Below are 11,882 nucleotides of genomic sequence, written 5' to 3'. Positions count from 1 at the left end.
AGAGACAAAAATTTCCGCCATGCAGTAAATGCTAACCGTTGGTGACTTTCAGAAGATTTAAAGCAGTTAAATGTCATCATATTGAGGGGGCCACCGCCCATGGTGGGAGGAGGGCCGCCGTGCTTGACATAAAAATATACCCGTAAGTATGAACAAAAGACTCTCCAATGACTCTAAATTGCAAGTTACCTTGACCAAAGAACCCATCAGCGAATCAGCTATGTGGAATATCTACCTGCCTAGTGAAGAGATATGACAGAATTTGGCCAAATTAGACAGAAGTATCTTTAATTTAGACAGAACAGTTGGCAACAAATCACCAAATGGCTAGTACTTTTATAGGTACTTAGTAATGATTTCATTACAGTAAGTTAAAAGTTTGGGCATTTGCTACTGGGTTTTTTTCGGTGCCCTACTTTGTCATGTTTGTAGTGCATTATAGACCCATCTAAATTCCAATTTAGGAAATTAGGTAAATAAAATTTAATTACAAATTTGGACAATTATATATAAAAACAACAAGTTGGATTATATAATACGTGCTAAATATTGCATTTTATGTTCATATTTATGTTGTTGTTGTTTTTATATATAAAAAAAAAGAAAAGACCTATATATTTTAATATTTGATCTATATTCATCAGAATGTTTCATGTAGACCCATAAATATCATTCTCCCTTATAATATATTTGATTTTCATTCCCCTTTCGCACTGTTCCTCCCCCGGGGTTCCTCCTTCATATAGATTGCAATATACCCAGCTTACACATATGCTTATGGAGTGTTTCAAAAGCTCTTTGATACATGTATGTTCATCAGAGAGGTCCCTAAACTAGATCAGTTGGCCTTTATGGGCAAAGTTAAACACAGCGAGCAGGCTGATCTAGGAGAGACCCTCTAATATATCGTTATGAATTCGGCAGAGTGACGAATCGAGCATTTTGAGCAAAATGAGTTACTGTATGCTTGTGATTATGTATCAGGCGATCTTTCATTTCCACCAAAAATTAATGATAAATCTTACTTCCCGACGTAGATATTGAAATTGTGATTTGGACGAATCGCGCCTAATTTAAGTGCGATTAATGAATTTGACCAAAAGACGAATCGTATACTTAGCTGTACAAAACAGGCTGATAAATTGTATAATATAGCTGGAAACTCAGAATTTTTATATTACATGTCATATACTGTTATTTTTGATACCAATGGGTAGCTATAGGTATCTTCTATCAAGTGATAGCAAAATAAGTACAAACATTCCCCACATGATATCGCTATGGCGTAATCATGTCAGAGCGCTGCCGCAAAGTTGGGAAATCACAGAAAATTATACACAAAATATAGGCCAATATTGTTATATCTACTCTAAAATTCTTGATTTCAACTGGAGTTTTCACTAAATATTACGGGGATGACTAATTATAACTTATATGCCAAGTTTAGGAGCTATAGCCTTAGGACAACCAGCAATTTTAACATAAAATCCCCCCAAATCAAGGATGAGTGCTATAGTTTACACGTAGTCATGGTAGTTGAATGCGGATTCGTCCCAGTATACAACTCTTTTTGCGCCAGCGGTTGACACTTTTGGATTTAGCATAAAGCCAAATAGCTGTAAATACCTGTTTTGAGGGAAATATCGATTGTTTCAGAACTTGCGAATATTGCAAATAATTAGGGTACATTCACTTCTATAATATACATTTCAAATGAGTGCTCACGAATGTTCTCATATTTTAGAAGGGCCGATGGAATGGTACCAATGTTTTCAAACGCCGTTTACTCAGAACAGCGATTTTACGGATTCGTCACTCTGCCGTATTCATAACGATATCAAAGATATCATAGGTCAACATATCAAAGAGGAACAGAACAGGGTTGAGTTGCTCAAGAGGAAAATGGAAGAAAAGCAAGAAGCTCTGGAGGAATTGGAAGATGAAATCCCAGCAGCGTTCTTAAGACCAATCTGCAGAAGGCAATCTCCCAGAGAGCACAAGGCAGCTGTATTGTTATGTGCTATATAGATATATATATTATGGTGGTGTAGAAAACTACATGCAGCTGCTGAAGTGCTTCTCAACATACCGCAGCCTACCCACGGCAGCTTCCAGTGAGCGCAATTTCAGCGTCTAGGGTGCAAACAATCGTTTGATTTGTTTATTTCTGATTGTCTTTATAAAGAAGAGAATGTCAAATATATAACATTAATGGTTTTTATTAAGAGGAGAGCCTACAACTTAATAACAGGTTGGCAGTGGAAAAAGAAGCAAATCTTGCAGTGCGGCGAGGCGCGTTGTGTGGGGAGCGTTTGCACGGGGAGCGTTTGTGTTTTATTTGGAGAAGGCAGCTCTGCGCGGCGAGGAATATTAAGGAATAATTTAAATTAGAATGGATTCTGAGAAATGGGTGAAAAGGAGGAAACATGATAATACAAGACGGAATATTTTTTATGTAAATCATCGTTTGATTTGTTTATTTCTGATCAATCATCTTTATAAAGAGAGGAACGTCATATATATAAAATTTGATGATTTTTATTAAGAGATTGTGATGCACAAATATGCATGCTTGCATATCCCATTCATGTCTTTGAACATCTTTTGAATGGATGGGATGGCTAGTGTTTCTAAACACTCACCAACATTTATTTGGTGGATTCACCAACGCTTCATTGCTGCGTTGCTATAGGCATACACACATTTGTACGCACACACACATAGCAACCATGCATCAACTTCAAGATGCAACAAATGGCAGAGACGAAAATTTCCGACAGTAAATGCTAACCGTTGGTGACTTTCAGAAGATTTAAAGCAGTTAAATGTCATCATATTGAGGGGGCCACCGAGCATGGGGGGAGGAGGGCTGCTGGGCTTATATAAAAAAGTATCAACAAAAAAGACTCTCCAATGTCTCTTTAAATCGCAAGTTACCTTGACAAAAGAACCCATCAGTGACTCAGCTATATGCGGAATATTTACCTGCCTAGTGAAAGGGGTATGCAGAATATGGCTAACTCACGACAGAAGAGAGGAAACACACACTAACTGTGGCTGGTAACAATTACCTGAAATGCATAGAGTCAGTGCTAGATCTGATGGATAAGCTATAGCCAAGAATATCGCTAAAGCCTTCGACAACACCACATCATCCAAGCCGGTCTCTTTGCTATCTTCTGAAGATAGCAGTGAGGATTAGTTTTATAAACCCTGATTAATGCTACAAATCAACAGGAGCTTTTAACCAGAAGTTGCTACAACTACATGGACAATGTTAAGTTCCTGATTTGAATTTAATTCTTGCTGATAATACCAATTTTTCTGCTTTTGATTTTGAAAACATCAAGCTTCATGCTCAACGGCATTTACAAGGGAACATCTCCACCACGCGTCTCACTAACATGCCGGTTGAGCAGCACTGAAGCACACTGAGAAATAAATAACTCTTCACCGTGAAATATGATATGGAATAAATCTTCATGTACAATCCGGGTATCAGATGATGATCTATTTGAAAAGATTCATCAAAGAATTATGAAGACAATGGACCCGGGATTGAATCGTCAAAAGAAAAATGTAATTAGCTATAAACCTTCAGGAGTTACCATGTTGACCATCAACAAACTCATGCTCAAGGAAATGGATATGTTTACTGGGTTGACAATGTGTTTCCGTCAATGCTGAATACAGGTAAAACTGATAACAATGAAGAATCTGCAGAGTCGGTAGGGCTTTCCTCCATTGAAGAACTTATGCTTACTGTGCCAACCATCGGACTTGAAGTTGCAATCATATAACAACAGTTGGATTATATATGTGCTAAATAATTATTGCATTTTATGTTTAAAAAAATGAAAAAGAATTAAAAGATCTGCTCATATTTTCCAAACGTCCACAGAGACATGCAGAGCCCACCACAAGAGAAATTGCTACGCAAACCAGTATTTGACAAGCAGGGATAAAACTAACCATAAAAATCATAGAGGGGCAGATAATAGTAGAAGAGGAGAATTCAATAATAAGCTATAAATCAGGAGAAGAGTAATAAGTTGCCCAAGTAAAGGCAAACTAAAGAATGATTGATTAAGTTGCCCAAGTTTTTTTTAATATCTACTAGTACTATTATGTCATTGCTGTCCAATGTTTATTTCCATTTATTATGTTTCAATTTTACAATATCTTTGCTGTGCTCTTTTTATTAGTTTTAAAAAGAATCATGAATGGGACTTCTCTATCACCCCCGGCTGCCCACAACAGTCCAGCTATAAATCAGGGGAAGAGTTATCAGTTGCCCAAGTAAACTAAAGAATGATTGATTAAAAAAATGAGTTGCCCAAGTTAAGGCAAACAGGAGTCACTTTTAAGGCATCTGATTGGACAATCAGATAAGTACTAAACCAATTATACACCGCGTCCCAGACATGCCCCCTAGAAGTCACGCGACCAAAGAGTATAAAAGGGGCGCGCCAACGGCAAAACAGGGCAGTTCGGGTTAGAGATCGACCCATCAGCATTGAGCAAGTCGCAACTAAGCCAAAAGGTAAGCAAACAAACACTTTTTCTTGCTCAAGCTAATCTAAACCAACACACTTAGACCCTACGCTGGTCTACCATTCACCATGAGAAACTTTGCTTTGCTATGACAATCACAAAAGCACAAGTCAAACCTTAGCAACCACCAGACTGAATCTAGAAACACCATGCTTCACCCATGGGCAATTCTACACAGGTTGTTCCCAATCAGGATCTTCTAAAAACCTTGTGATTTTTACACCAAACCATACAACTAGAAATGTTGTCTACAAAGAAGCCCTCACTAACAAACAAGAGTCAAGATTAGGGGAGTAAAATGAATGTTCTAGCTTCAAGAAAACTCTGCTCAAAGTTTGTAATCACAAAATCATAATCATTGTCACATGATGTCATCATTTCATTTGAAATTTCATATTTTTAAAGAAAACCCCCCCCCCCATTAATGTGTCCATTCATTCCTTGTTTTATGCATGGTAATCTTTGATAAGATCTGATGATTAAATTATACTAGCTCTTTTTTTGTAATTATTATTATGAAGTTACGCAATTTTAGTATTTATTATAAAGTTAGGCAATTTTAGTATTTATTTATTATAAAGTTAGGCAGAAGTTAGAAGTTTGGCAATTTTAGTATAAAGTTAGGCAATTTTAGTATTTATTATAAAGTTAGTTAATTTTAGTATTTATTTTAAAGTTAGGCAATTTTAGTATTTATTATTTAGGCAATTTTAGTATTTATTATAAATACTGTACTGGTTGCAGGGGGAACCCTGGGGTCCCAGACAATGTTTAGTGCTTCCCGCCAAATTGCGTAATGGCACCTTACAGCAGTTGCATGATGCAATTGGCGCGGATTAATGTCTCCTCTTAATGTCTCCTTTGGTTTATTTTCTGTTTAATGTTTCAGGTTCCATACGGTCTTGGGCAATATGTGAAGTTAAGTGATTCGGACAAGGCACTTGTGTTGAGGTGGATAAACAACAAACTCAGTGAAACTGCTGTGAGATCGCAGAAGTTAAACCTGACCACCAATAGATGCGAAGTAGCACATCTGACAGTTACAAAGAGTGTTCCAAAAAACAGGTGCTTTCAGCGCCACGGGCCGGCCAATTCTGCATGCCACTCAATGTTTACGGGACAAAAACTTTAAATGCTTATCGCAAACGAGCACCTTGGAGCAAGCAACACTACAAGTGGGCGAGCGAAATTGATGAGGATGGCTGGTAAAGAACTGTACCACCAAAACCGAAAGAGATCTGTTCATTATAAGAAAAGTGCGAAGCGACTTCGAGTTTTAAAACATAGGTCATATAGCAATCCATCTACAGGCTATTCATCTGGCTGTCAAGACTCGATTGTTGAGGCCGACCACACGTACAAGATGCCATAAAGCATTATGGCTGGGGACTTCCTGACTCGTTATAGCCTGGCCTGGATTTACCATTGTTTATGATAAATAAATGTGTTACTATGTTGAAGCTTTTATCGAAGACAACCTTGGCTTTCATCAATGTTCATCACAGCCTTCCCAAAATCAAACCAGGACGGGAATGATGGCAAGTCAGGCAACTTCACCGATGCCTATCCAGAACCCGGGATCCAGAAGTCTGGTAGCAGAAATGCATAAAGGAGAGAGACATTAAAAAAAATGCAGAATGTTATAATATTAATCGTTGTCGGCTTATATTAATCAAGGTAAATGTAACTAGTGACTCATGTACTCACATTGTGTTGTAATATTAATTTTATACATTGTATGCTTTTGCTGATGTTTGATGTGCAATAATACATGTATTGGGGCTTTGGTTGGGATTGATAAGTGTATGAAAGAGGTCTGCTTTAGCATGTGTGAGTAAAGGGTCTTGTGACTTGAGTGATGTTAGGTGTACATGGTAAGTGAGAGAATGAGCTTGTCAATATTTTGTTTGTGGAGTTATGTGTAAGTGCTAGCAAGTTTGTGAATGGTGTGCTATACATGTGAGTTCGATGTCAGTGCCTGTGTGTGAAGTTGTGTATGTGTGAGCAGGGTCTACTCAGGTGAATGAGGATTAATTGCTTTGGACATTGATTACTTTGCAATTTTGATATTTATTATATTGTGCAATATTTTATCTCTTTTCTTAATTAATGCTATTTTAATCATTTATGTGTAATAATTTGGTTGCAATTTTTTGATGTTTTAATATTTCAATATTGTACAAAATGGCAGCAATTTGGCCGGTGGGCCACGTTTTGTTTTGTTTTGTTTTGAATTGGAAATTCCTCCTTTTGTGTAGGAGCACCTCTTCCTTGAACGATGTTATTTTTAATAAAATTGAATTAAATTGAATTGATAATCTTTGTCGTCTGATTACTTATAGTATTATTGTGAGTGTAGAGACTATCAACTCTATTAACAATTAGTGTATGAAGTTATTTTATTTCTATAAAAATAATGTAAAAAATTTCTGTAATCTAATTGTTATCTAAGTTTATTATTTTAAATGTCAAATTTATTTTCCATTCGATATTCCTGACATCTCAGTGCATGTAATCTTTCATTTTAAATATGCATATTGATTAGTTTTAACTTGAATACTATTACTCTGTGGTAATATGATTACAACATTGTGAGGTACTTTATATTTTAAATGAATCCTTCGCTGATGATGAATATCACATGCGCATATCTCGTCTTTAAAATTAACACAAAGATTGATTCACTAAAGGCTGAAGGAAAAGCACCAACCACAGTGAAGAAATACATGACTGCGGTAATCAAGTTTTGCGTATTCCTACAGTGCAACCCACAGCTGTGTAAAGGCCATCGTCTCTCTGAAGCAAATACTGCAAATATAAGCAACACTGCTAAGTTCAACACTGCTGCAGTCAGCCCTGCTGCCAAGGCTGCAGGCTACGGGGACATAATTGATCTGATGATGAAAGAAGAGGAAGACAACAACGACGGGGACGAAGTAGTAGAAGAAGAGAACGACAAAGAGGAAGAAGAAGATGCTTTTTATTATTGAATTAACGAACTCTTGAAAAAAAGATAGTCCAACCTCTTCAATTGTCCGATCGCAATGTCGTTAAAACTACAGAGTTGGAGAAAGGCGTAAAGGAGGGACATGAAATAAATGGTGAATGTTATTTATATTAATTAATCATTGTCGTCTTATATTAATCTTCGTTGTCTGATTACTTTTAATATTATTGAGAGTACAGACTATCAACTCTATAACAATTAGTGTATGAAGTTATTTTACTTCTATAAAAATAATGTCAAAATTTTCTGTAATCAAATTGTAATCTAAGTTTATTATTTTAAATGTCAAATTTATTTTCTCCATTCGATATTCCTGACATCGCAGTGCATGTATTCTTTGATTTTAAATATGCATATTGTAACAAAGTGGCCATTTACCATTATTTATATTGGTGTCTTCACCTATCTGAGAGGTGCTAGAATAGGCCCTCTATTGTCTATTAATCGAGCAAAGAAATCAGGGGGGTCGGGAGCATGAGCATATGGTTGACCCTGATTGGTCAAGTCCAAAGGTCATGTGAAACTTTTGACCACTCAGGGAACGTCTTAAAACAGGACGCCGGTTTGCTCACTCTTGCCAAAAACCTCAAGAGGACTGGTATAGTGTTTTTTTTTTTGAGCCAGGGAACTTTTGTTCAGGATTTTCACTTTTAAGTGGTTGGTTAGTTTAAATTAAAGGTATGTAAGTGATTCGGGTGGCCGAGGGGGTATTAGATTTGAGATTTTCACTTGATCCTTTTAGGCTTTCCCTCCAGTCGTTTTGTATGCTAATATGACCGCAGACATTCGCTTCATCACTATATTGATTAGTTTTAAATACTATTTAATGTAATATGATTACAACATTGTAAGGTACTATTAACTGTCTATATTTTAAATCAATCATTATTTTGCTGATGATGAATATCACACCTCATCTTTAAAATTAACACAGTCAAAGATTCACTACAGGCTGAAGGAAAATCACCTACGATTCCTCTCTCAAATATGAATTAAATGCATCGCATCACTTGTCATCTGACTGTCAACATGACTTCAGCATCAGCTAGTACCAGTAGTAGTTACGACAGTGACATAGACATTTTAGATCCGATGGATACTAAAAGTACCTCGGAACAAGTCATGATTCCTCCCACTCCGGGGAAAAACCTTGATTTTTCTAAATACAGGATTCCAAAGATCAAAAATAGTTCTTACGAGCTCTCCTGCGACCGCCGTTGACAGCAAACCTATGACTCAAGCCACATCCACTAGCCTATGCCTGGTCAACGACCACCAAACCAAAAAGAAGAGGTAGATGGTGTGGGGTGAACTGAGCAAGATCAAGTAGGTTCATCTGACACGTCTAAAGCCAATTCTCTTGCCCTAGATATCTGTGGTTCCCGAGCAAACGGAGACATCCTACCGATGTTCAAGGTTATAACAAGAACCTACCCCAATTTCCTTGTCTTTCCAAACTGAGTGGGAGAACATCCTTACGGAATGCTCAGAAAAGCTCATGAATGCTGCGGCCAATTATCTGATGACAGAGAGAGCTGTTGCATTTAATCAGCATTTGGAAGAAGTTTGCATCATGTTTAGTCACTGTTCTTCCTTCACCTGCAGGTCCAGATGCTATACGATCTTCTCCACACAGTAATTGCAAAAATACTTCTGAGAGTATGCTGGGAAGCCTTTGGATTGAACTGTCAGAGTGGGCCGTGTGAAGGCTGTGAAGGAGATTGGCCTTCTCAACGTGATCATCGTTGTATGGAGTTCCCTACCAGAACAGAGGATTATCAGAGGGAGATGTGTATAGTGACACTCAAAAATGGGAATAAGGCAAAATTTATACCACAATGGAATAGGGCATGTGGTGGAATGTCATGAAAGCAACTTCAGGAATGACCAATCGTAAAATATACAAATGGGTTAGCCGACAACGGTAACAAACTGGTCATTCTATGTGTCACAGTTATTAATTACTAATAATATTTTGGACCAATACTGTTTTTTATTATCATATCTGCAGCACACCAGTTCAATGTTGCAGCAAAAACTACTGTAGCCCGACCGCAAAATTAGCAGGCTTCACTGATATAATTGGTAAGTTACAAATGTGTTTATTGAGTATAGCCCAACTTCATCATGTTAGTATAGGAATTGCAAGAATTTGGAAGAAGTTTGCATCATAATGTTTAGTCACCGTTCTTCCTTCACCTGCAGATCCAGATGCTACACGACATCGCCTGGTGGATCTTCTCCACGCAGTAATTGCCAGTATATGGAGTTCCCTACCAGAACAGATGATGATGAAGTGCTGATACAACATCTCTCCGCATCTAGACAGCAAATAAACTATACAGCCATCATTGGTTTATACTTGGATCTTCTGAGGCATCCCCCTGAAGAGGACCCCCTGATGATAGCTATCCCTCATAGCTATGGCTGCGACAGGAACGTCACCTTGTTTGTCAACCAGCGCATCCGGAACTTGAGAAACATTAGCCTATTTTAAATTTGAATTATATGGACTATGATCTCTTTGATTTATAGGTTGTAGATTTAAATAATTATCTACAGATTATCAAACAATATTTACCTGCTTAATCATATCACAAAAATTATTCTCAAATCTTAATTTCTAATACAGTCATTATCATGGGAAAGCATGATGCATGCCCGGGATGGACTGCCCGTGTACGGTATACAAAAGGCTTGCTCAATAATACCATACTTTCATTTTATTCATGCAGATCAACCAGCATCAGCACCAATCAAACCATCAACATCAACAACACACCCGCACGCACCACCACCACCGTGCAAAACTAATCTGGGTATGTATACTTGAAGACTTTCAGCGTTCTTCTATTGGACTAAAAAGCCGGCTTTTATCCGGTTTGGTATGGTATGTATGCATGTCGCAGCGCGTTCTGGACTTTATTCGCACGCACGATTCCATCGCATTGTATTTTGATTCATTCAACATTTCATTTCATTCAACGCCGGGATTCAACGCTCACAGCTATTATAGATCTATACCATTAGGGCCTACTCAACTAAATAACAAGGTAGGTTGATTAAAAAAATATATAGCTTTTAATGTGACCAATTATTTATACCGGTACTTTACATGCACACATTTATACTTTGCTTCAATATATTCATGTATTACCCGGTATTGAGCCTACAGCCTGGGTTCATTTTAATCTACAGCTGCTGCACACAAAATACTCATGCGGAATGCCTTTTTTCCTTGCTTTGCTAAATTACTTACAACTAAAATATTTGCAAGATAATTTCATGTGCCAATTGCATAATTAATTCTTGCAACAAAAATAATATATAATATTTCCGAGAAAAAACAGCTTTTTAAAATTTTATTTTGATTTTAATATAAATGTAGAACGACAATAATTTCTCACTTTTTGACCAAAAGATATCGTATATAGGCCTACTTCTAAATTGATAAGTATTACTACATTTGAACCATAAATATATTTATTTAAACATTTGATAAATTCATATATATCTTCATAGGATTCAGCTTGATAAGCATAAGTGATGTGTGTGCACTATTGTTATAGTACTTATTCACATTTTCATGTCGTAAACCAAATGGAATTTACAACATACAACAGCTAATTTCTAAAACTTTCATTATCTTCTTCAAAGTAACAGATGCAGCACAACAAATTTGAGGAAGCCAGGAGGCTGGTAAATAAAATGAGTTAATTTCATTGATTAATCACATTATTTTAAAATATTTTCTTTATTATATTTATTGATTTATTGATTTTATGCACCCTCATCATCATTCGCTTCACCTTCGTGCGACAACACTATAGTCCTGCGGCTGTGATGGGATCGACCAGCCTCAAGCAAACTATTCAAGCTTGGTTAAAATAAAACATGCATGCTGGCCTGCAGATAAAAAAACAAGATTCTCAAACAAACAAACAAAATGAAGAAGAAGAAAAAAACAATAAAACATTAAAAAAATTTTAAGGCTATAACTTGGTGAAGTTATATTTGTAATGTACAGCCACATTTATCCGCAAACATTTATGTAATTATGCCACTTTAAAATACAAAACATGTATTTTTTTGTCTGTAGATTCTTGAGTGCTCCGACGAACTCAATATAATAAATATGTGCTAGATTAAACAAGGCTGCAGCCATAGTGAGGCTGTACAATCATAGCTCCTCGCCATCAGGTTTTTGTAAGTTTGTAGTAGGATTTACATATTTATTATTGGCAACTAGGCTATTTAACTATATATTTGTTCCGTATTCGTATCTAAAGGATTATTTTCAAAACTATAGCTCTTAAACCCA

Source organism: Amphiura filiformis, chromosome 11 (genome assembly GCF_039555335.1).
Source record: "Amphiura filiformis chromosome 11, Afil_fr2py, whole genome shotgun sequence".
Lineage (NCBI taxonomy): Eukaryota > Metazoa > Echinodermata > Ophiuroidea > Amphilepidida > Amphiuridae > Amphiura > Amphiura filiformis.
Note: the sequence above shows the minus strand (reverse complement) of the source record.